The sequence below is a fragment of the Cervus elaphus genome, chromosome 28 (assembly GCF_910594005.1).
Source record: "Cervus elaphus chromosome 28, mCerEla1.1, whole genome shotgun sequence".
Classification (NCBI taxonomy): Eukaryota; Metazoa; Chordata; class Mammalia; order Artiodactyla; family Cervidae; genus Cervus; species Cervus elaphus.
In genome coordinates, this window is record NC_057842.1 from 5,741,291 (window position 1) to 5,766,281 (window position 24,991).

Consider the following 24,991-nt stretch of genomic DNA (forward strand, 5'->3'; position numbering starts at 1 on the left):
ATTTTACATATGGCAGTGCATATATTTCAATGCTAATTTGCAGATAACTGCTTTACAATATTTTGTCGGTTTCTGTCATACATCAACATTAATCAGCCATATGTTTACCTATGTCTGTCCCCTTTCTCCTGAACTTCTCTGCCACCAAATTCTCTTACTTAATCAGTTCTTTCCCTTCAGGGTGTTCATTATACATGACTTTTGATCACATACAATATAAACAAAAATGCTATTTTTTTTTAAATAAGAAATGGGATTTATTGGTAGCCTAACTAGGAAGAATGCCAGATAGTTTGCACAACTGGAGAAAAAATTATCAGAACTTCTAGGACAAGCTATTTCACACACCTTTCCCTCCTCCTGTAAACAGATAGATCTCCATGTGAAGGGAACATGGTGTTGGCTGCACCAATTGAAACACTGGCAGAAAAAGCAAGCTGCTCTAAGCATCAATTCCAGGCACCATTCCAGACCCATGTCCACATCTGATCAAACATAATTCCCAAAGACATAAGGTTTGCTATGTGTCTCAGCTTGGATTCTTCCAAAATAAGAATTGAAGTAAATAATTTGCATGCAGTTACCACAGTTGAGGTCCCAGGGATTATCGCAGGGGAGTGCAAAAATAAAATATGGAAGAGATTGATTTAATAAGAAGATTATTGCTGTGAACGTAAGGCTCCAGTCTGGCAGAGAGCCTGTTAAAAATCATGTGCCACATAACTTAGAGTTGTCACAGTCAGCAAGAAAGCTGGAGTGTGTGCCCACAAACCCTCTTGGCTTGTGCATACTCTATCTTAAATGGGAAATCATTGACTATATCATATTAATAGTTTAATGGTTAATTAAGCTATGTGTCTCTTCCTTGAAATAAAAATCCTTGAGGGCTTGTCCATGTCATGTTTAATTTCAGCAGAACCTCTCTCAAGACTTGACACATGGTAGGAAATCAATATATGTTTTTTGACTCAGTCAATAAAGAATGATTTTTTTTTTTAGATATCTAAGACATTTTTAATACACTTTCGAGGTTCATCATAGCTTTCTTAAAAAGGAGCAGGTGTCTTTTTATTTCATGGCTGCAGTCACTATCCACAGTGATTTTGGAGCTCAAGAAGATACATTTTGTTACTGCTTCTCCTTTTTCCAATTCTATTTTTCACGAAGTGATGAGACCAGATGTCATGATCTTAGCTTATATTTTATGTTGAGTTTCAAACCAGCTTTTTTTCTCTCCTCTTTCACCCTCATCAGGAGGCTCTTTTATTCTTCATCAATGTTATTGATATTTCTCCTGGCAATCTTAATTCCAGCTTGTGATATATCAAGCCCAGCATTTTGCATGATGTACTCTGCATAGAAGTTAAATAAGGTGGGTGATAATACACAGTCTTGTTGTAGTCCTTTCACAATTTTGAACAGGTCAATTTTTTCATGCTCAGTTATAACTTTTGCTTCTTGACCTGCATACATGTTTCTCAGGAGATAGGTAAGGTGGTCTGGTACTCCCATTTCTTTAAGAATTTTCCACAGTTTTCCGTGATCCACATAGTCAAAGGCATTAGTGTAGTTAATGAAGAAGAAGTTCACATTTTTCTGGAACTCTCTTGTTCTTCCCATGATCTGAAGAATGTTGTCAATTTGATCTCTGTTATCTTAGAATTTTCTAAACCTGGCTTGTACATCTGGAAGTTACTGGTTCATGGAGTGCTGAAGTCTAGCTTGAATGATTTTGAGCACAACATTGCTAGCATGAGACATGCGCACAACTGTAAGGAAATGACAACCCACTTCAGTATTCTTGCCTGGAGAATCCCATCCCTGTCAGGCTACAGTCCATGGAGCCACAAAGATCAGACATGACTGATCAACTAACACACATATGGTGATTGGAACATTCTTTGGCATTACCCTTCTTTGGGACTGGAATGAAAACTGACTTCTTCCATTCCTGTAGCCACTGCTGACTTTACCAAATTTGGTGATATATTGAGTGCAACTCTTCAACAGCATCACCATTTAGAATTTTAAATAGCTCAGATGGAATTCTGTAACCTCATCTAGGTTTGTTCATAGTAATGCTTCCTAAGGCCCACCTGACTTCACACTCCAGGATATCTGACTCTAGGTAAGTTACCACACCACCGTGGTTATCTGGGTCATTAAGACATTGCATGGTTCTTCTGTGTATTCTTGTCTCCTTTTCTTCATCCCTTCTGCTTCTGTTAAGTCTTTACCCTTTGTCTCCTTGATCATGACCATCCTTGCATAAAAGTTTCCCTTGATATCTCCAGTTTTCTTGAAGAGATCTTTCACATTCAATTGTTTTCCTCCATTTCTTTGCATTGTTCATTTAAGAAGGCCTTCTTATCTTTCCTTCCTTGCTATTTTCTGGAACTCTGTGTTCAGTTGGGTATATTCTTCCCTTTCTCCCTTGCCTTTTGCTTATCTTCTTTTCCCTTATAAATAGGAGGCTATTTATAAAGCCTCCTCAGAGAAACACTCTGCCTCCTTGCATTTCTTTTTCCTTGGGATGGTTTCAGTCATTGCCTCCTGTACAATCTTATGAACCTCCATTCATAATTATTCAGGCACTCTGTCTACCAGAGCAAGTCCTTTAAATGTATCTGTTACCTCCACTGTATAATCATAAGGAATTTGATTAAGACTATAACTGAATGGCTTAGTGGTTTTCTCTACTTCAATTTAAGCCTGAATTTTCCAATAAGGAGTTGATGAACGTTGTGCCACAGTCAGCTCAAAGTCTTGTTTTTGCTCACTGTATAGAGATTTCCCATCTTTGCTGCAAAGAATATAACCAATCTGATTTCACTGTTCACCACGTGGTCCTGTCCGTGTGTAGAGACATCTCTTGGCTTGTTGCAAAAGGCCATTCGCTATCACCAGTGGTTTCTCTTGACAAAATCCTGTTAGCCTTTGCCCTGCTTCATTTTGTACTCCAAGCCTAAACTTGCGTGTTATTCCAGGTATCTCTTGACTTTTGACATTTACTTTCCAATTCCTTATGGAGAAACGGACATCTTGTTATGGTCTTAGTTCTAGAAGGTTTTATAAGTTTTCATATAACTAGTCAACTTCAGCTTCTTCAGCATCAGTGTTTGGAACATAAACTTGGGTTACTGTGATAAATGAACCAATATCATTCTACATTTTTTGAGACTGAAATCAATTACTGTATTTCAGACTCTTTTGTTGACTATGAGGGCTACTCCATTTCTTCAAAGGGATTCTTGCACACAGTAGTAGATACAATTTTATCTGAATTAAATTCGCCCATTCCCCTCCATTCCCATTCACTGATTCCTAAGATGTCAGTGTTCAGTCTTGCCATCTCGTACTTGACCATATCCAATTTACCTAACATTCCAGGTTCATAGGCAATATTGTTCTTTATAGCACTGGACTTTACTTTCACCACTAGACACATTCGCAATGGAGTGTCATTTCTGCTTTGGCCCAGCTGCTTCATCCTTTCTGGAGCTATTAATAATTTCCTTCTGCTCTTCCCCAATATTATATTGGACACCTTCCAACCTGGAGGGCTCATCTTCCAGCGTTATATCCTCTTGCCTTTCATACTGTCCATGGGGTTCTGCAGATGAGAATATTGGAGTGGGTTGCTATTTACTTCTCCAGTGAACCATGTTTTGTCAGAACTCTTCACTATGATCTGTCCATCTTGTGTGGCCCTGCATGGCATCGTTCATTGAGTTATTGCTTCATTGAGTTGTACAAGCACCTTCATGGTAACAAGGCTGTGATCCATGAAGGGGAAAAATATATGCAGTGTAAAATAGATTTTGAGATGTGCAAATTGATTGCCCACTAAATCACTAAAGGTATCATCATTGGAGAACCAAAAAACAACCTCGTTTTTCTCTAAGAATCTTAAATATATATATAATCTTTTTATGCTATGCTATATTTACTTAAGCAATGATTTTTTTAATTGTAGAGTAATTGCTTTACAATTTTGTGTTGTTTTATGCCATAAAACAATATGAACCATCCATAGGTATACACACGTCTCCACCCTCTTGAACCTTTCTCCCATCCCACCCCTCTACTTTGTTACAGAGCTCCGTGTGTTATACAGCAGCTTCCCACTAGCTATCTATTTCACATATGGTAATGCATGTGTTTCAGTGCTACTTTCTCAATTCTTCCCATCCTCTCCTTTCCCCATGGGTCCACGCATCTGTTCTCTGTGTCTGCATTTCTACTCCTGCCCTTCAAATAGGTTTACCAATACCATTTTTCTAGATTCCAAATGTGTGCATTATTATACAATATTTGTTTTTCTCTTTCCGACTTTCTTCACTATGTTTAACAAGTTCTAAGCTAATCCAGTTCACTATAGCTGACTGAAATTATTTCCTTTTCCTGACTTAGTAATATTCCATTCCATATATGTACCACAGCTTCTTTATCCACTCATCTGTTGATGGGCATCTAGTTTGCTTTCATGTCCTGGCCATTGTAACAAGTGCTACAGTGAACATTGGGGTACATGTGTGTTTTTGAATTATGGTTTTCTCAGGGTATATGCCCAGTAGTTGGATTGCTGAGGCAGCATTGATATTTTTAATCAGAACTTTTTTAAACAAATATTATATATAAAACAGACCTGTGTTGAATCACGGTTAAATTATTCTCTGTCTGCCTAGTTTGCACTAGAAAATGTTTAATGTTTAGAGGGACCAAATTAATTCAACCCAGTTCTAGTCAGAATGCAGAAACTTTGCCCTTACTTTCTTTGGCAAAACATGATCACAGTATTTCTGGTGCTTTACTACGTAGCTCACATTTGACATTGGACCAAAATGGATCGGATTGTCATTTTGATTACAAGTTTCAATCACACAAAGCACAATAGTTTACTGGCTAAAAATTGATTTAGCATAAATCAAAGTAATACTGATTTTTTTTTTTTTATATTGGCCATGCAGTTTGTGGGATTTAGGGTCCCAGAACAGAGGTTGAATCCCAGGCCCTCAAGCAGTGAAAACACAGAGTTTTAACTACTGAACTCCCAGAGCATTCCCAACTTCAGGGTAAATTTCAACTCTATTTATAATATAGTTGTCTAGTATGTAGTTACATTATCATTGTAGCTGTGTTATTATATTTATACTTATACTGAAATTGTGATAAAATTTATATAGTGATTAAATTTTTTGAAGAAGTTTCAGAAATATTTATGCTGAACTCCCAGACTTTAAACTTTGCACCTCTTTTCTCAGGATCCTGTCATATTCCATCTCTTGACAAATATCAACAACTTGTCAAGAGTTCTAGCGAAATTTCCAAGTCCTGTCTAACTGTGATGTTAACTCTTGGGATTCTTTGTGGTTCTTCATTTTAGTACTTCAAAAATAAAATCTAATCAGAATATTTTCTTTAAAAAAGTATGATGGCTTTGATATAGACTATATTTTAAATAACTATAAAATTAAATCAGGGCAAAATGTCTAAAATGTTCTACAGTCAAACCCTTGTTAATAGTCTATAGTAGTTTCTTAAAGTAATAGTGCAGACTTTAGCTTTTTATCTTCTATAGAGGTTTAGCAATACCAGGAAAGTCAATAGTAAGTATATAAGCATATATATATATATATATATATATATATATGTGTATACACATATACATATGCATGCAAGTATATATAGTTTATAAATATATAGTATATATATTTATATATGTATTTTTATAGGTATATGTATTTATGTGTGTATTAAATATATATTTATATATGTATATTGATATATATGTGTATATATATGTAAATATATACATATGTGAATATATGCATGCATATATGTATGCATGTATTTATTCTATATATATGTATTAAATATATGTATTTATATGTGTATATATACATATGCATATATTTATATATATACATATAGTTTATATATAGTTTATAGTTTATATACATATATAGTATACATACATATGCATATATACATATGCATATGCATATATATATATATATATATATATATATATTTATAGTTTAGAGGGCTTCCCAGGTGGCTCAGATGGGAATCCATCCGCAATGTGGGAGACCTGGGTCTGATCCCTGGGTCAGGAAGATCCCCTGGAGAAGGGAATGGCAACCCACTCCAGTATTCCTGCCTGGAGAACCCCATGGACAGAGGAACCTGGCAGGTTACAGTCCATGGGGTCGCAAAGAGTTGGACATAACTGAGATACTAGCACTTTCACTTTCATGTAGTTTAGAGGTGATACTTACTTCAAACATCTCTTTGTGCTAAATAACAATTAAGAAAGGATAAATACAAGGTTTACTGTGCCCACTTGCCACTCTACCCAAATCACTGTTTTGAGGAGTCATAATCTCTGAAGCTTTATGTAGAATGATGAAGTTTCAGGAAAAAAAGACAAGATTTTACTCACATATGATAGTGCAGTCTAAACTGTGCCTGAGATGTTATTGTGAGTGCTCAGGGGCACATGAATTTATGACCATACTGATGGGTGATGAAAGGCTTCTATGAAATCTCCAAACTTATCTTTCTCTCATCCCACAGGAAAGAAATCTCACTGGATTACATACATCTATTACATGCATTTATGAATTGAAAATAAATTATCAAAAAATGTCATTTGAAAAAACATGCCCATGTTGTAGATACAAAATTATCTCTGGTGAAAATAAAGAGGCTATATTGAAATAGAGGAACCATACTGCTACAACTCAACTGTTACTTATATTCTGAGAATCTGTAGTAGGATAAGTGCCAAGGAATAATTCTGCTGAATAAAGTAGCTCTTCTTCTGCTATTGAATATTTTGCTCAAAAAGGTTCACCCTTGATCTTTGTTAAAGGGGAAAGTATTCTATTATCTGCTTCATAGTTACTACTACTATCAGGTTGTCAGTGTTCCCATCACATTTTGTTCTGTCTCCGCATTCCTGCTTCATTCCTGAAAATGTTTGTTCATATGCCCTATGTACTCCTGTTATGTGCTCTATAGCATGCATGCATTCTAAGTCAATTCAGTCATATCCAACTCTTAGCGTATGCCATTTTTACAAAAACAGTTACTAATGGACTTCCAGATTCTAGTTCTATTTCATCAGAAGGTCCAGAAGTTTCTGCCATGTACACAGGTTAATGAATGTGTCTCTGCATCATAACAGATTATTTTATGTCGTAAGGAAGTCTTAGGCAATTTGCAAAAATGAAGGAATATTACTTTGATCAAGATATCCAATGAATGGATATAGTCTAATCTGGTCTTTTGGGACAGAAGAGTAAATGTACTTTGTCTTATCTTTAAAGGAATCTTATTATAGTAAAGTCAGTAACAAGGAAAGAAATATGAACCCATAAATGATTATTAGAAAATAAACATCTGTTGTAGACATATAAACACAGTGTGGTTTTTGTATTATGTTTATGATACAACACCAGACCACCTGAGGTGCTGCCTGAGAAAGCTGTATGCAGGTCAAAAAGCAGCAGTTAGAATCACACATAGAATGATGAACTGGTTCAAAACTGGGAAAGTACATCAAGGCTGTATACTGTCACTCTGCTTATTTAATTTATATGCAGAGTACATCATGTGGAATGCCAGGCCAGATGAAGCACAAGATTGAGTCAAGATTGCTGGGAGAAATATTAATAGTCTCAGGTATTCAGATGATGTCACCTTAATGGCAGAAAAAAAAAGAGGAGCTAAACAGCCTTTTGATGAAGGTGAAAGAGGAGAGTAAAAAAGCTGATTTAAAACTCATCATTCAGAAAACTAAGATCATGGCATCTGGTTCCATCACTTCATGGTAAATAGATGGGAGAAAAAAGGAAACATTGAGAGACTTTTCTTTTTACTTGGGCTCCAAAATCACTTCAGACAGTGACTGTAGTCATGAAATTAAAATACACTTTCTCCTTGGAAGAAAATATATGAAAAACATAGGGCATTAAAAAGCAGAGACATCACTTTGGTGACAAAGGTCCATCTAGTCCAAGCTATGGTTTTCCGGGGATGTGAGAGTTGGACCATAAAGAAGGCTGAGAGCCAAAGAATTGATGCTTTTGAACTGTGGTATTGGAGAAGACTCTTGAGAGTACCTTGGACTGCAGGGAGATCAAATCAGTCAAGACTAAAGGAAATTAGTCCTGCATATTCATTGGAAGTTTTTATGCTGAAGCTGAAGCTGAAACTCCAATACTTTGGCCACCTTATGTGAAGAGCCAACTCATTCGAGAAGACCCTGATGCTGGGAAAGATTGAGGGTAGGAGCAGAAGGGGACAACAGAGAGTAAGATGGTTGGATGGTATACTGTGCTTCATCCTGTTTGTGACACCAAATGTCTTGCTGTTCACACTCTCTGCACTGTTCGCTGAACCCAGGGTAAGTAAGGCACAAGTTAAGAGCGTGGAAGAAGATGCAAGGAGCCATAGAAACTGCAGACACATTTATTCTCTTCTGGCTGCCACAGAAGCCATAAAAGCATTCACACTATATTCTTCCTCTTGTGGCTGACCTGGAGGACAGAGCCATGATGCAGCAGTGGTTCCCATCACTTTATGGGTGGAGCTCATGCAGGCGTGCCGCGCACAAATCCATGATTAAGCGAGTACCTCGTGATGCACATGCACAGTGCTACAAGTAATCTCAGCTGTTACAGAGTCAACAAACGTGGGGTGAGAGAGCCTGAACATGCCATCTTGGCTAATTTGCTCTCTCCACAGAGATGGTACCATCAACTCAATGGATATGAGTTTGAGCAAACTCGGGGAAATAGTGAAAGACAGGGAAGCTTGGTGTGCTGCAGTCCATGGGGTCGCAAAAAGTCAGACACTACTGAGCAACTGAACAACAACAACGAAACGTTCCACTCATGCAAAAAAAAAAAAAGACTGATTTTTTAGCAAAAAAATCTTAATGAAATTGGTAATGGATGTATTTGCATAGCCAGAAGTACAGGAGCAGTAAACTTTTCCCCAGACCTCTTGCAAATTAATCAGACCTCCTTCAGTTACAAATGAAGAGATCCCAATCAATCATCTTTGATGATAATAAACTAAGTTATTGAATGATATGACCTAGGAAGCCAGAAGCAGTCCAGCTTCAGGTTTGGCTGGGTTCAGGGACTCCTGTGATGACCTTTAATCTGCCCATTCTCTGTCTTTTACGTGGGCTCTCTTTTATGATAAAAAGTAGCCATGAAAATAAAATGAATATTGGTTTAGCAATGAAGAAGAGAGGAATGATGTGTATAGATAACTCCAGGGAAAAAAACAGTTCATTTCAGTTCAGTTGCACAGTCATGTCCAAATCTCTGTAATCCCATGGACTGCAGCAAGGCAGGTTTCCCTGTCAAACACCAACTGCTGGAGCTTGCTCAAACTCACATCCATCAAGTCGGTGATGACACCCAACCAATTCATCCACTGGTGTCCCCTTCTCTTCCTGTCTTCAATCTTGCCCAGCATCAGGGTCTTTTCCAATGACTGACTTCTTCGCATCAGGTGGCCAAATATTGGAGTTTCAGCTTCAACATTAGTCCTTCCAGTGAATATTCAGACTAATTTCATTTAAGATTGACTGGTTTGATCTCCTTGTAGTCAAAGGGACTTGCAAGAATCTTCAACAACACCACAGTTCAAAAGCATCAGTTCTTCAGTGCTCAGCTTTCTTTATAGTCCAACTCTCACATCCAAATATGACTACTGGAAAAACCATAGCCTTGACTAGACAGACTTTGTTGGCAAGGTAATGTCTCTGCGTTTTAATATGCTGTCTAGGTTGGTCATAGATTTTGTTTTCTTTTTTTTTTTTTGGTCAAAGTTTTTCTTCCAAGGAGTACACATCTTTTAATTTCATGGCTGCAGTCACCATTTGCAGTGATTTTGGAGACCAAGAAAATAAAATTTTTCACTGCTTCCATTATTTCCCCATCTATTTGCCATAAAGTGGTGGGAACAGATGCCCATGATCTTAGTTTTCTGAATGTTGAATTTGTGCCAATTTTTCACTTTCCTCTTTCATTTTCATCAAGTGGCTCCTTAGTTCTTCTTCACTCTCTACCATAACGGTGGTGTCATCTGCATATCTGAAGTTATTGATATTCTCTTGGCAATCTTGATTTCAGCTTGTACTTCATTCAGCCAGACATTTTTCAAGATATATAAATATTGTGAAATGTATCTCTGCATACAAATAAAATAAACAGGGTGACAATATACAGCCTTGACATACTCCTTTTCCAATTTGGAACCATTCTGTTGTTCCATGTCCAGTTCTAACTGTTGCTTCCTGACCTGCATATAGGTTTCTCAAGAGGCAGGTCAGGTGGTCTGGTATGACCATCTCTTTCAGAATTTTCCACAGTTTATTGTGATCCACATAGTCAAAGGCTTTGGCATAGTCAATAAAGCAGTAAAATAATGCTTAAAATTCTCCAAGTCAGGCTTCAGCAATACGTGAACCATGAACTTCCAGATGTTCAAACTGGTTTTAGAAAAGACAGAGGAACAAGAGATCAAATTTCCAACATCCGCTGGATCATCAAAAAAGCAAGAGAGTTCCAGAGAAAAAACAAAAAACATCTATTTCTGCTTTATTGACTATGCCAAAGCCTTCGACTGTGTGGATCACAATAAACTGTGGAAAATCCTGAAAGAGATGGACATACCAGACCACCTGACCTGCCTCTTGAGAAACCTATATGCAGGTCAGGAAGCAGCAGTTAGAACTGGACATGGAGCAGCAGAGTGGTTCCAAATAGGAAAAGGAGTACGTCAAGGCTGTATATTGTCACCCTGCTTATTTAACTTATATGCAGAGTACATCATGAGAAATGCTGGGCTGGAAGAAGCACAAGCTGGAATCAAGATTGCCGGGAGAAATATCAATAACCTCAGATATGGCGATGACACCACCCTTATGGCAGAAAGTGAAGAAGAACTAAAGAGCCTCTTGATGAAACTGAAGGAGGAGAGTGAAAAAGTTGACTTAAATTTCAACATTCAGAAAACTAAGATCATGGCATCTGATCTCATCACTTCAAGGCAGATAGATGGGGAAACAGTGGAAACAGTGGCTGACTTTATTTTTCTGGTCTCCAAAATCACTGCAGATGGTGATTGAAGCCTTGAAATTAAAAGATGTTTACTCCTTGTAAGGAAATTTATGACCAACCTAGACAGCATATTAAAAAGTAGAGACATTACTTTGCCAAAAAAGGTCCATCTAGTCAAGGCTAAGTTTTTTCCAGCGGTCATGTATGGATGTGAGTTGGACTATAAAGAAAGCTGAGTGCTGAAGAATTGATGTTTTTGAACTGTGGTGTTGGAGAAGAATTTTGAGAGTCACTTGGACTGCAAGAAGATCCAACCAGTCCATCCTAAAGGAGATCAGTCCTGGGTGTTCATTGGAAGGACTGATGCTGAAGCTGAAACTCCAATACTTTGGCCACCTGATGCAAAGAGCTGACTCATTTGAAAAGACCCTGATGATGGGAAAGATTGAGGGCAGGAAGGGCAGGGGACGACAGAGGATGAGATGGCTGGATGGCATCACCAACTCGATGGACATGGGTTTGGGTGGACTACAGCAGTTTGTGATGGACAGGGAGGCCTGGTGTGCTGTGGTTCATGGTGTCACAAAGAGTTGGACACGACTGAATGGCTGGACGAAACTGAACTGAATGTTGGAAAACTGAAGAGAAATCAAACATATGAGTAAAGCATTTGTATGCTTGCATGTCACAAACTGTGACTCAGTCTTTTTCAAAATTATCTTGGAAATTTTGATTTCAAAGAACATTTTAGCTGAATATTTTCAGTCAAACTAGGCTTGTTCTGCTCCTAAGAGCAGGAGGAAGGATTCTAACTTGCTAGCAAAGAGGGTTTTCCACATGAAATACTATTCAAATAAGGGAAATGGATAGATAATAAAGAAACCTGCAGACTGGTAAATGCAAGCATTATGGATCACCTAGCTGAGCGTGAGTCAATTTTACATTATTTGCAGGTTGAAGGGAAGAGTGGATTATAGTGTGTGGGCAGGTAGAGCCCTGAAATGTGAGTCAATGTACCATCAGCAAATAGCACATCATGAGACAAGACATGAGGCACTAGAAAACTGTTTATACAGAAAAATTTCTTTTACTGATAGTTAAAATATTTAGATAACTTTTAGGAAATGTTATGTTGCAGAAAGATCTAACTTGTTCTTTGTTTGTGATAAGTAATATCTTGCTTTTAAAAAAAGGAAAATTTAAGTGGAAGGGAGGAAAGGAAAGGGAAGAGAGGGGGGATGGGAAGGGGAGACAGGAATAAAGACAGAAAGAAAGAAAAGAAGGAAAGAAGAGGGCAAACTGATATTTAGACGATTCTATATTAACAAATGTGCTTCCCTGGTGGCTGAGTGATAAGGAATCTGCCTGCAATTCAAAAGCCCCAAGAGATATGTGTTCAGTCTCTGGGTCAGGAATATCCCCTGGAGGAGGGCATGGCCACCCACTCCAGAATTCTTGCCTGGAGAAACACATGGACAGATGAATGAGGTAGGATATAGTCACAAAGAGTTGGACACCACTGAAGAGACTTCATTTCAGGTCAGTTCATTCACTTAGTCCTGTCCAACTCTGCAACACCATGGACTGCAGCATGCCAGGCTTCCCTGTAAATCACAGCTCCCAGAGCTTGCTCAAACTCATGTCCATCGAGTTAGTGATGACATCCAACCATCTCATCCTCTTTCATCCACTTCTCTTCCTGCCTTCAATCTTGCCCAGGATCAGGGTCTTTTCTAATGAGTCAGTTCTTCACATCATGTGGCCAAAGTATTGCACATTCAGCTTCAGCAGCTGTCCTTCCAATGAACATTCAGGACTGATTTCCTTTATGATTGACTGCTTTGATCTTATAGTCCAAGTGACTCTCAAGACTCCTCCAACACCACAGTTCAAAAGCATCAATTCTTTGGCACTCAGCTTTCTTTACAGTCCAACACTCACATCCATACATGACTACTGGAAAAACCATAGCTTTGAATATATGGGCCTTTGTCCACAAAATAATGTCACTGCTTTTTAATATGCTGTGTAGATTTGTCATATATTTTCCTCGAAGGTGGCAAGCAGTTTTTAATTGCATGGCTGCAGTCACCATTTGCAGTGATTTTGCAGCCCAAGAAGATAAAACTTGTCACTGCTTGTGCATCTATTTGCCATGAAATGAAGGGACTGGATGCCATATCTTCATTTTTTGAAAGTTTAGTTTTAAGCTAGCTTTTTCACTCTCCTCTTTCACTTTCATCAAAAGGGTCTAGTTCCTCTTTGCTTTCTGCCATAAGGGTGGTGTCATTTCAGCAAATCTGAGGTTATTGATATTTCTCCTGGCAGTATTGATTCCAGCTTTTGCTTTATCCATGCTGACATTTTGCATGATGTGCTCTGCATATAAGTTAAATAAACAAGGTGACAATATACAATCTGCACGTACTCCTTTCCAAATTTGGAACCAGTTCATTGTTCCATGTCCAGTTCTATGTGTTTCTTCTTGACCTGCATGCTGGTTTCTTAGGATGCAGGTAAGATCATCTGATTCTTCTTGACCGACATGTTGGTTTCTCAGGATGCAGGTAAGGTCATCTGATATCCCCATCTCTTTAATAATTTTCCACAGTCTTTTTTTGGATTTACACAGACAAAGGCTTTGGCGTAGTCAGTAAAGCAGAAGTAGATATTTTTTTTGTGGAATTCTCTTGCTTTTTCTATGATGCAGTTGATGTTGGCAATTTGACTTCTAGTTCCTTTGCCTTTTCTCAATTCAACTTGAACATCTGGAAGTCCTCAGTTCACCTATGTTGAAGGCTGACTTGGAGAACATTGAGCATCACTTTACTAGCGTGTGAGATGAGTGCAATTGTGTGGTAGTTTGAGCATTCTTTGGCAATGCCTTTATTTGGGATTGAAATGAAAACTGACCTTTTCCCATCCTGTAGCCACTGCTGAGCTTTCCAAATTCCCTGGCATATTGAGTGCAACACTTTCATAGTATCATCTTTTAGGATTTTAAATAGTTCAGGTGGAATTCAATCACCTCCAGCAGCTTTGTTCATAGCGATGCTTCCTAAGGCTCACTTGACTTTGCATTCCAGGATGTCTGGCTCTAGGTGAGTGATCACACCATTGTGATTATCTGGGTCATTAATGCACATATTCACAAATACAGAGGATTCCAGTTCATGAAGTTGAATTCTAAACAGATATTGTAGTCATCAAAACGAATACCAAAATGAACAAGGAGCAAGATTATTTGAGGCATAATTGACTAATGAAGTAGTTACTTGTTCAATAAGATTAAATCCAGTCTACAAAGTGCCACTGGATTTTACAGCTATTTTCTTTTCAATTTAGTAATGTCCAGAATGATATTGCTACCATGTAGAATATAAAGTGAATATTTCTATGTAAGGTATGTTTGCATAAGGCAAACTTTACTACTGAAGCAATTCATACCCTTGAAATACAAAAATATGTTTTGAATGTATTGTTTCCCTTAAGAACGTGTAGAAAGACTTGATATTTTTATTTTTATTTCTAAAAAAAAATTAATAACATTGTTTTGGTGACTCTCCAACCTACTTTGCCTAGACAGTCCTGACTTAAGTCTATTGCTTTAGTATAATCATTTGTAGGGTACTGATTCACTTGCCAAATTTCTAAGGTGCTCTTCCATTCATCTTTGATTATCCCCTATGTCTCAATAAAATTGCATATTTTTGAGAAAAAGTGATACTTGCTAATCATGCACATGATTTAACTCACTCCAAAGTGTGTTTGTCACATACTTTAAAAATTCATCACATATACAATCTTGTATTGTGAATATTTGAATGGCTTATCTCCATTTGCAAGTTCTGTTTCCTTGATGCGTAGGAATATCAGAATCTCCATACTCTCATATATTTAATGTGCTGACAACACTATAAATACTGATTAATGCAACTTCTTTAGTTAGAATCATATAGATTTGAGCTTAATGAATTTGGTAATCTCAGAAATTTGCTGTAAAGATTAAATGAGATAATGAATGAAATGTGTATATAGACCCTGACAGCAACAATGCCCAGTCACCCAGAGTGGTTACTAGGTGCTGTCACAGAATTTTAAAAAAGCATGATTTACCCTGTTTATGCCTAAGTAAATTATGCATCTCAATAATGAGCATTGCTTCAATTTCTAGTGGTACTTTTCATTTGTCAAATCACATCATATTTGTGACAACTGTCAAATATATTATCCAATGTAATATTTCCAAAAAAAAAAAACTTTAAAATAAGCAGAAGAGCTATTATTACTCTCCATTCATAGATGTGAGTTGTGAGTTGGATGTACAAAGTGACCTATATAAAGTCAGATGGTTAGCAAACCTGAGCTCTGACAGCCAGACTTCTTCCTCCAACTTTCCCTCTTTTTATTTTCATTTTTGCAGGCTTCAAATTCATTATAAGACCATTCAAAATTTTGTGAAATAATATTCAAGTTCAGTTCAGTTCAGTTGCTCAGTCGTGTCCGACTCTGCGACCCCATGAACCACAGCACGCCAGGCCTCCCTGTCCACCACCAACTCCCAGAGTTTATTCAAACTCATGCCCATCGAGTCGGTAATGCCATCTAGTCATCTCATCCTCTGTCGTCCCTTTCTCCTCCTGCCCTCAATCCCTCCCAGCACCAGGGTCTTTTCCAATGAGTCAACTCTTTGCATGAGGTGGCCAAAGTGTTGGAGTTTCAGCTTCAGCATCAGTCCTTCCAATGAACACCCAGGACTGATCTCCTTCAGGATGGACTGGTTAGATCTCCTTGCAGTCCAGGGAACTCTCAAGAGTCTTCTCCAACACCATAGTTCAAAGACATCAGTTTTTCGGTGCTCAGCTTTCTTCACAGTCCAACTCTCACATCCATACATGACCACTGGAAAAACCATAGCTTTGACCAGATGGATCTTTGTTGGCAGAGTAATGTCTCTGCTTTTTAATATGCCATCTAGGTTGGTCATAACTTTCCTTCCAAGGAGTGTCTTTTAATTTCATGACTGCAATCACCATCTGCAGTAATTTTGGAGTCCCCCCCCCAAAAAAAGTCTGATACTGTTTCCACTGTCTCCCCATCTATTTCCCATGAGGTGATGGGACCAGATGCCATGATCTTTGTTTTCTGAATGTTAAGCTTTAAGCCAACTTTTTCACTCTCCTCTTTCATTTTCATCAAGAGGCTTTTTAGTTCCTCTTCACTCTCTGCCATAAGGGTGGTGTCATCTGTATATCTGAGTTTATTGATATTTCTCCCAGCAATCTTGATTCCAGCTTGTGCTTCTTCCACCCAGAGTTTCTCATGATGTACTCTGCATATAAGTTAAATAAACAGGGTGACAATATACAGCCTTGACACACTCCTTTTCCTATTTGGAACCAGTCTGTTGTTCCATGTCCAGTTCTAACTCTAGCTTCCTGACGTGCATATAGGTTTCTCAAGAGGCAAGTCACGTGGTCTGGTATTCCCATCTCTTTCAGAATTTTCCACAGTTTATTGTGATCCACACAGTCAAAGGCTTTGGCATAATCAATAAAGCAGAAATAGATGTTTTTCTGGAACTCTTGCTTTTTCAATGATCCAGCAGATATTGGCAATTCGAACTCTGGTTCCTCTGCCTTTTTGAAAACCAGCTTGAACATCTAGAAGTTCACGGTTCACATATTGCTGAAGCCTGGCTTGGAGAATTTTGAGCATTACTTTACTAGCATGTGAGATGAGTGCAATTGTGCAATAGTTTGAGCATTCTTTGGGATTGCCTTTCTTAGGGATTGGACTGAAAACTGACCTTTTCCAGTCCTGTGGCCACTGCTGAGTTTTCCAAATTTGCTGGCATATTGAGTGCAGCACTTTAACAGCATCATCTTTCAGGATTTGAAGTAGTCATAATCAAATCTCAATAAATAGCTTCAGTGCATTTATTTTACTTGAAATCACTTTACCCTTAAGGGGAAAGTGAAAGCAAAGTTGCTCAGTCGTGTCGGACTCTTTTGCAACCCCATGGACAGTAGCCTACCAGATTCCTGTGTCCACAGGATTTTCCCAGCTAAATTATTGGAGTGGGTTGCCATTTTCTTCTCCAGGGGATCTTCCTGGCCTGGGAATTGAACCCAGGTCTCCTGCTTTGCAGGCAAATTTTTTACCAACTGAGTCTCTAGGGAAGCTTCTTTAGAGAGAGAACCAAGAATTTGATGGCATAAAATATACTGGATTCCTTTTAAATATGAGCAGCATTTGAGTTCTTAAATGCTGATTTAAAATACCAAGGTTTTAGATATAAAATAATGTCATTGTTTTGAAGTAGGAAAAAAGAGTATTCAGTAAATAAATTCACTAGCTTAAAATTTTTAGTAGATGCCAATCTGAACACTAGCCATTCTATATGCTCACTTTACTATAAATATTGATACCCAGTGACTATATATTGTTCAGCAATGATTATCTATGTTTGAACTCGTTTTACACAAGCATGCCAGCTTTTTAGGTTATAATTTTAAAAATACAAATCTAAAAACATATACAATTTAAAAGAATACCTTCTTTAAAAAAAAAAAAAAACTAGTTCACTTACTTTTCTTTCATAGCCATTACTTATATACAAAATAAAATATTAACCAAAACTAGCAGGTGAAAAGTAAATGATAAGACTATGCATAAAAATAATAGTGCTTATTTCTTTAATGTCTTAAAAAATTGAGGGAATAGGAAAAGGAAGAAGTAAAAATATAAACTACTTACCAAAGTCATTTGATGTTTACTTTATTGCTATATTCATTCACTTATTTTTCCATCCAGTTAGTTATAGGATCAATGGTACCACAAACAAAGCTATGTTTATAATGAACCATAAGCTGGTCACTACTATTGTCTTAACCACTGTAATCATCTAAACGGGAAAACATTTAGCTCACACAAACTGGAAATATTTGTTTCAAATAAACTATTTATTTTCTTAGTAAACATTGAAATTAGAAACCTGGATAAACCTTACTCTGGTGAATAACCTGAAAATATTAAGATATAAAAACACACCAGTGAGACAGTCTGGAACCTGAGATCCTCTCCTGCAATGCTTATACCTGGACAAACATCTCCTCAAGCAACAAAATATAAAGACATTATAAGCAACTAAACTGCACACATATGCAGTTGGGACAATTATGAACAGGAAGGTACAAAAAGACCAAAAGCAACTGCCACTTCTGAGGTATCTGGAGCAAAAGCCAGGTGCTGCGCCTGAACGTTGCAGACAGCACCACCAGGAGGGTGGACAGATCACCGAAGAAGCCCCTCTGACCTGACCCACTGATCTGCCTCCAGCCTCACCCCATCTAAGTGACCAGCTTGTCTCACTTCAGTGAGCAAGAAGGTCACCTATCACTTGTTTTTACTGCAGCAGGAGTCCCAGCAAAGCCTTGCCTGACCTCTTATCAGTTTCTATTGATTATTGAGTCTAAGGACCCAAGTTGGAAACATGAGAATATTGATATGCCTGGAATGAGTAGATGGAGTTGGCCTAAGAAGTTACAGTAGGAAAAGATTGAGAAAAACAGCAACAACAAGGGTGAAACTTTTTAAAGCCTCCTACCCTGGAAGATATTCAGCCTTTACTGTTGTTTTTATATACTTTTTATAACATAATCTGATTGTTACATAGTAGAAAATGGACCAAATTAGGGAAAGGTTGATAGCATGAAAATCATTTAAGAAACTATTACTAGTAAGAGATGACAAGAGCCTAAACAAAGTCATTAATAAGGTATGCCACATTCAAAATAGATTTCTGATGAAGGCTTGGGAAGACTTGATTATAAGTTGATGAGGCAGAGTGGGTAATGGGGAAGATTCTGTGGATTTTAATGTCAGTGTTGCAGAGAAAATAGAACCATCAGGTAAGATAAAGAAGGGCAGTGATTGTGAGAGAGAGGTCGACAGGGTACGGATGCTTAATACACAGTAACTTAAATTGGCTGCATGATTTAAGATGCTGTCCTGTGTGCAATGAGAAATTCCAATAATGGGACTCCATGGAAAAATCAAAGCTTGTGATAAAAATTCAAGGGCTATTTTAATGCTATTACCAGGAATAATCTAACATTAATCAAGTTTTGCATTAACCTATTTTTTTTTTACTAAATTATTAAGTTAATTTATTAAAACACAAAATTTGCCATTCTACATCATTCGATACATTCTTCAATATTTTGTGGAATCTTTGACTGAAAAAGACTAAGCAGGATAGAATCTTACTAGTTTGATTACCTAACAAGCCCTTGATTGAGAGGAAATGAATCCTTTTTTTTTTTAAATTCTATTTTTATTTAGAATGAATACCATATTATTAAGTATATATTTTATGAGAATGCAAGAATTTATATTTTATTATTAATAGGAAAGGATCTTTTCTAACCAGTCCATACAGCCTTGTGCGTACATGCATGCGTGCTAAGTCACTTCAGTCATGTCTAGCTCATAGCTCACCAGGCTCCACTGTCCATGAGATTCTCACTGGAGTGGGCTGCCACGTCCTCCTCCAGGGGACCTTCCTGACACAGGGATCAGATCTGTGTCTCCAGGGTTGTCAAGCAGTTTCTGTACCACTGAGCCATGTGGGGAGCCCTATCAAGCCTTACTGTGTACACACACACACACACACACACACACATATATATATATATATATATATGATATACACTTTATAATTTTGGAAGCATACTATTTTTATCTGTTTATGGATAGAATCTATACACAGCTTATTTATACTGGAAGAATATTGTATATTTTTAAACAATACACATTTTATGTAAATTAACTATTTGGATATTTCCTTGGTATAATCCAATTTAAATTATCTGTTTCCATTATTCTATGACTTCATCTCCTGCCCTTTGTAAGAAGACAACTGATCAATAGTGGTTTTCATAGTTGTTGAATTCAAGGTGTTCCCTAGACAGGTCAGCAGCTCTGAAAAATAATACCAGGTTTGTTCAAGATTCAGAGCTTCCTTATCTCAGGGCAGGAAGCTATAGTGCCAGCCAAGCAGAAGCAGAAGACACACTGGGTCAGTTAAGTTCAGCTCAGTTCGTTGCTCAGCCATGTCTGACTCTTTGAGACCCCATGGGCTGTAGCATGCCAGGCGTCACTAACTCCCAGAGTTTACTCAAACTCATAAAATGCCCTGGGTCAGTCCTCCCATATATTCACTCAGAACCTGAAGCAACTCTGATGAAACTCATGCTGTATTTGGAAACAAATCTAAGTTTATATTGTAAATCTGGGATTAGCAAACCAGAGCCAAGCATGTGCCTCCCAGGCAGTAAGAGCAGTTGCGCATGCACTTTTGCCACTGTGATTATAACATGGAAACCATAAGAATGGAGCAGTTACCACTGAGACAAATGATCAATTTGTAGTAGCTTTTATTGAGCTACAATGAGTGTAAAAAATTAATCTTGAAAGTGACTTTAGTAATCATTTGAATAAGGTGGAATAAAATACAAACAAAAAGGATAGTTAAAGTTACCAGCCTCAGCAGGATCCAGGGGTAACCTCAGGATGAAAGGCATCGGTGAGAAAAGGAGAGAGAGAGAGAAGACACATAAGACCAGCCTTGATAGGGCCAAGTCTGCGAGGGAGAGAGAGAGAGAGAGAGAGAGAGAGAGAGAGAGAGAGAGCAGACGGGGGTGTTTGCAGAGTCTGGCAGAGTCTGGCAATGCTTTATTTTTTACCATGGCTTTTATACCCTAAATTAGTACATTTCTAAGGGGAAGATAGTTTAACATTACATCAGCTTGTTCTTCATGAAACCAGGGTGTTTTCTGCATACTTCTTTGTTTATGAGGGTCTTGTACTTTATCTTCTGGCCTTGGGGCCTATTGACATATTATGACCTAGGTGAATGCAAAGCTGTCTTCCGTAACCCATTCTTTAATGAACACAAAGGTCAGTCCTTTGGCAGAAGTTATCAGTTAAATTTATCTAAAAGGTTTACCACACAAAGACTCTGCAGCTCCAGTGAGGCAGCCCCTGTTTAGCATTCCCTGTTAAAATTAACAATTTTAAACTCTTATTTTTCTAAATCTTTAACTATAACCACTTTTAGAATAATATTTTTATGTTCTCTAATAGGGCTTCCTCACCCCCAAAGGGCTCTGTGCCTATTAGGGCTTTTATGTGATCAGGTTCTTTATGCTGTTTTATGATTAGGGTATTATAAGCAATCATGCGTATTAGTACCAAGGGCATAAATGCATTTGCCAAATAAACTAAAATACCAGCAAAGGAGTTTAAATTAAAACACTCCTTTCACCCTGGATAATCTCATAAAATACCACCACCCGGGAAACTTATTGATTAAAGTTCTAAACTGATTCTTATTTGGAAAGAGATCGGGGAAGGCCTTCTGCCTGTGTCACAGAAATTAGGGAGTAGTCTATTGAAGCAAGCATCAGAAAGACAGATATCATCTTTAAGGTGAGCGCTGGGGGCAACTTTTCAGAATCCCTGAAAACTTGATCCGCCTTACCGGCATGTCTTCTCCTCATGACCTTGTCATGGGTGGGATCTCATGTGCTGGCTCCCGGCACGGTGAGTTTACTTGTTGATTCAGGAATATGGCTAATGCTATAAGCATGAGGAACATGAACACTTATATGACTCATATTTAAGCAAAAGTGCTTTTATTTAAATATATAAATTTAACATTTACAAATTTTTGTATTTTGTATTTCATTTTTTGCTTTGATGGTGCATGTGTGTATGTAAAAGCAGAGATAAGTATAACTTATGGCCCTTGTTTTTTTCCCAAAATAGATGCTGTGGACAAGTCAATGTAAAATCTGCTTTTGAATATAATTTTCTACATATTCAGATATATTTATGGTTACACCATGTGTATATGCATTTATATATAACACATATATTATGCTCAAATCATATTCAAATAACTCTTGAAAAATACATATGCAACTTTTTATGTATAGCTTGAAAATCAATAAAAACTCTAATGTATTTATTTTTCTTCAAGTACCATTTGAATAGAAAGTGGGTACGTAGAATACAAACAAGATACAAAGTGTTACTTAAAAGAACTAAAACACTGTGATATGGAGTTTAAGTCAGTTTATCAATATTTTTGAGAGTAATTCCTAAATGTGCAATATGTCAGATGTTTTATAAGGAGAAATATTTTAAACTTCAAATTTAATAAACATAAGACTTTAAGCCTCAGAAGGAAATTGACAGAGCAACCAAAAGCCAAAGCATTTTTCCACACTTAGTAAATGTACTATAAGCAAGTAGGAAATTAATAAAACTACAGTTTATTGTTGAGACTAGCATGATAAATTCTATATCAGTTACCATATGTATACTAATTTCCAATCATACACTCTTAGTTCCAGATGCATGCATAAAATGCAATTAATTATTAACAGCAGCATAATTTCAGTTAATCAATATAAAAATTATATGAAAATAAACCTATTTAAGAAGAAAGCTAGCATGTATTTAGAGATATCATACTTACAGATATGATTTCATTAAAGTTAAAGGTTTTGGAATATGTCCTTTTTTAAAATCTAGGAGGTACCCATATTTTTTTTTTTGAAGGAGGTATGAGATTATAAAAATAAATAAGAGAAATAGAGATGAAGAAGAGAGAAAAATGGAGAAGGAGGGGGAGGCAAATAAATGTCTTCTTAGAGATGTTGAAATAGGAATCTGAGTTCTTGTTCTCAGATCCAAAGGATGAACTCTGCAAATACTCACGCACACAAGAATGTTCCAGTTTCACTGAGAAGCTTAATGTTGACTGTTCCTTTCAACCCATGCTTGATTATGTGAGATAATGCAATCGTAACTGGCATTCTATAAGTAAAAAGAGTGGTAGGGTTTTGAAATTTTAAAAAACCCAGGTGGTTGTATGTAACCATCAGAGAAAGAGATGCACAATTCTGATGATCACCAAAGTTAGAGAGACAGTCGGGGTCCCAGATTATCAGGGGAACTATGGAGACAATAGCAGATACTATCTCTTGGGGAAAAATATTTTGGATGAATCAAGAATGGATGAATCAACAAAGAGGCTGAGGGCAGCCCTGTAGCTAAAAATGATGAGCCCTTGCCAAGTTGTCAGACCCCAAATTCAGTGATTGAAGGAGAGGCTGTGTGCCCAGGAGAGAACAGTCTACAACTTGACTGCAATATATTGACTGTTGACTGTGTAACTACATTTATGAGAAAGAATAATGAATGTTTTAGGAATGTTGGACTAGATTTCATTTTGTCACTGACCTCTAGGTTTCTGAAACTGTGTTGCCCTGATGGCGGATTGGGGGATATGGGGGCAAATTAACAAAGGCAACTGTCTCAGGTAGTCACAATGGTCCTCTGGTTCCAGCTATCATTTCCCAAGTCCCTGAATATTTGCTTGAAATGGGCTTGAAATTTTAGACGGTAGAACTCTCATATCACTTCTTTGCTTAGGGATTAGAACTGTAGAGAATGAACACTGTAAGCCTTTTAACCTTTCTCCTCATTTAAACTCCCATTTTCTAGCCAGTATTGTAAATTAAAAGCAACATAGCACTTTTGGGAAAAGCAGAGATGGCACCAGCCCTGAGAACAAAAGGAGGGTCCACTATCATTTCTCCACTCTATTCACCACATCTATCCCAACAAAAAACAAATTTCATCTTGAAGAGAGCAGAGTTAAACCAAGTAGTAGCTTAATTGCTGCTGTTCACCAGATGGGGTACATTTTATCCAGCAGATTAACACTGGCTCAGATGCACAATACATGACCACGAATTTGGAAGATTTCTATTCCTATCAGGTAGGGAGGTCAGAAACTGTGTATATTCATTTGGAACAGAAAACAGTATACATTTAAAGTCTTGCTTAAAGGCTAAGTTATCTTATACACTCTCCATAATACTATAATTGAAGGAGGGCAGACTGTCTAGGCTTTCTTCAGGCTGTCATTTTGAAACACTATCTGATGATGTTATTTATTATTATTATATTTATCAAGTTGGATGAATAATAAATGGCAAATATACATGTGCTCTGGGTGGTGAGAGAATAGCCCTATGAAGATGAGGGTCCTGTCACTTAAGGGAGGTTCCTGAGTTTCCTAGAGAACCAGCTATCTGGAGCATGCCCAAACCTGCCATCCAACTTAAAGACAGATTACTGCATCTTTACCTCATGCAATGAAGATAAACTATTCCATCTTATACCATGCACCACTAAAAAGGAAGTGCAACACTTGGTTGGCCTTTGGATCTAATAGCAAAAATATGTTGCTCTGATCTACTCACCTAGGGATATAGATGCTGGAGGCTTTGAATGAGTCCCAGAGCAGAAGACTTGACAATATGTTCAGGATGAAGTGCAAGAAGACTTGCCTGTTGTGCCATGAGGCTTAACAGGCTCTGTAGGTGGACAGTGGTGGTTTAGTTGTTAAGTTGTGTCTGACTCTTGTGAGCCCATAGACTTCAGCCTGCCAGGCTTCTCTGTCCATAGGATATACCAGCTAAGAGTACTGAAGTAGGTTGTCATTTCCTTCTTCTGGGGATCTTCCTGACCCAGGGATTGAACCTGGGTCTTCTGCACTATAGGCAGATTCTTTACCAGCTGAGCCACCAGGGAAGTCAGGTAGGGTTAGAAGTGTTAGTGGTATTAGTGATGACAAAATATATCTTATAAAGTTTATGGCAAGCTCTTGTAGGTGAAATATAACACAGACTCTAGCTTAGAGCAAGATCAGAGAGATTCTAATTGATAGTACAGAGAATATAAAGTGAATGCGGAAGGGTAAGAGGAAGTATATTAGTTATGGCCTGTGGACCAGATTTCTTTTCCATGGGGATGCTCTTAAT

The 24,991-nt window shown here is 37.6% G+C and overlaps 1 non-coding gene across 1 annotated transcript; it reads right to left on the bottom strand.

Moving 5' to 3' along the window:
- Positions 1-24,688: 24,688 nt before the first annotated feature.
- On the bottom strand, positions 24,689-24,761 carry TRNAY-AUA. Its single transcript has one exon. It is a non-coding gene; the product is annotated as a tRNA-Tyr (tRNA).
- Positions 24,762-24,991: the final 230 nt, after the last annotated feature.